The following is a 2,118-nucleotide window of genomic DNA, read 5'->3' as shown; positions in this document are numbered from 1 at the left end:
TATAGTCTCACTGCTATTGGATGTATATTATCTGCCATAAAATGCTATAGCCTAGAAGAGGAAGATAAGGTCATGGATGAGTCAACTATCTCCAAATGGGAAGAAGATTATATTTGCATGTTAGCTTCTTTCTGTCTCCTGATACCATCAATTGTTAGGTTTGTTATATTATAGATGGATGAACCTTAATAAGGAAGTAGTAGTGTAGTATCTAACAGTATAAATTCTGGTCTCAAGAGTGCTGAGTTCACTTACTAGTTACTATAAACATTAGAAGTCACTATTATTATATGTCAAAGATTTTTATCCTGGGACCTCAAGGGATTTTCCAATGCAAGAAAATAGCATTCAAATCTACTCTGTTTAAGAGGTTGGAAGCATCTTTCTTAGGAAGTTTATAGCATTTATCAAATTTTCAAATGTCTTAGAGTACCTAATTTGAGCATCAAAGATCAAGTGATAGTGTTATAAATAAATACTTTCAATGTATTCCTTTGGCTTGGCTTAAATTCCCTTAAAGCCAGCCAGAATCTTAATATTTTGCAAGCCCTAAATAATTCTTTTTTACTTACACTGGAAGCTATGTAGACAACAAATACAAAATCACAGTAACTTCACTACTATTATAATCACTTTTTCACAGCTGAGGTTAACTCACTTGCATATGATCACATGATAGACAAAAAAACCCTCATACTCTAATTTATAAGAGAAATTTTCACTTTTTTGGTCAATAATACCTATGTATCTCTCTCATCGGCATGTGGTTCTTTGAGAGTAAAAGAGCATCATTCCTTATTAATCTCTGTAGCCACAGTACCTGGAAATGGTAAAGCACATACCACTTGCTAAATACATATTTTTTGTGTAATGATTAAGCTGGATATTAGATTCAAGTCTTCTGTTTGTAAATCTTCAACATGTTCTTATTTCATTAAGTTACAAAATTACTCTAGAGATGGAAGAGGAGGTGTCAATCTTTTGCTGATGTCCTGCTCTACCATTTTCTCTTACTCAATATCTTCCTCACCTATTAAACAAGCTATTAAACAAGCTATTCAACAAACTATTAAACTATTAAACAAACTATTAAACAAGCGCATTCATGTCACAGAGAAGAAAGTAAAACATGAATTAAGAGTCTAATAAAAAGCAAAATATATATTTTGTTTCTATTGAAAGCATATGGAAACTAAAGGCAACGATATGCTCTAAAATATTCATTATTATTTTTGAAAAGTCATCATAAGAACTATATTTCTTAATAGTCCTAAATAACTAATTACAGAAAAGGTCCTGTGTCATTTTCTAGGGATCTGATCATTTTTATGGCCACTAAGTAAATTCTGTCTGTCCCCCTGGTATCTGCATCACCTACCATATCCTCATAACTTCCTTTTTCATACATTTATACCTCTGTTGCATTTCCTGATCAGATCTTCCTTGTTTATCATATTTCTCCACTAAATTCTTTCCTAATACATTGTCTAATCAGTTAGAGGAAGAGTATTCTTTTGTTCTGGGAGCTATGTGATGAAAATGAGGGGAGTCCTTTGGCAGAGAATCAAGCTTAATAGGTAGAGAAAAAGGAGTCGAATAAGAATTTTAGGAAAGAAAGGAGGTGGGGGCAATAGGAACATAGATAGTATAACTATTGCTATGTTAATTTTTTAAACTTATGTAATCTTAGCATAACACCCCAAGAGTACTGGTTAATGAATGAGTAAATACTCTCATCATTACTTCTAAGGGTAAGTATATGAATTTATTTTTCTTTCTTTCCTTTCTTCTTTTTCTATTTTTACTGTCATCTCTTATTTCCTTCACTTTAAATACTACACCAAGCAAAAAGTTTGTGATCCCTAATGTCCTCAAAGGTTTTGCAAAGATTTACCATGGGCCTGATGACAAGAAGACATTCCTAAGTATGGTGCTGAGTTTGGTTTGGAAAATTCCGTCACACTATAAATATTTGAGATATGGAAATAATAAAATTCCATTAAATGCTTGTCTCAGACATCTGGCTATAAGAAGGTTTTCTAGGCAAAAGAATAATATAACAAAGCTATTCTGATGCTTTTAAAAATAATTTAGATTATCCAAGATCCATTAAATTCT

The 2,118-nt window shown here is 32.0% G+C and overlaps 1 protein-coding gene across 1 annotated transcript in view; it reads right to left on the bottom strand.

Moving 5' to 3' along the window:
- Window positions 1-2,118, bottom strand: part of GALNT13 (polypeptide N-acetylgalactosaminyltransferase 13) — a 426,270-nt gene that overhangs the window by 281,795 nt on the left and 142,357 nt on the right. The window lies entirely within an intron of this gene.

The sequence above is a fragment of the Propithecus coquereli genome, unplaced genomic scaffold (genome assembly GCF_000956105.1).
Source record: "Propithecus coquereli isolate 6110/MARCELLA unplaced genomic scaffold, Pcoq_1.0 Scaffold157, whole genome shotgun sequence".
Taxonomy (NCBI): domain Eukaryota; kingdom Metazoa; phylum Chordata; class Mammalia; order Primates; family Indriidae; genus Propithecus; species Propithecus coquereli.
The sequence above is the reverse complement of the archived record's forward strand: the minus strand, read 5'-3'. Positions and strand labels throughout refer to the sequence as shown.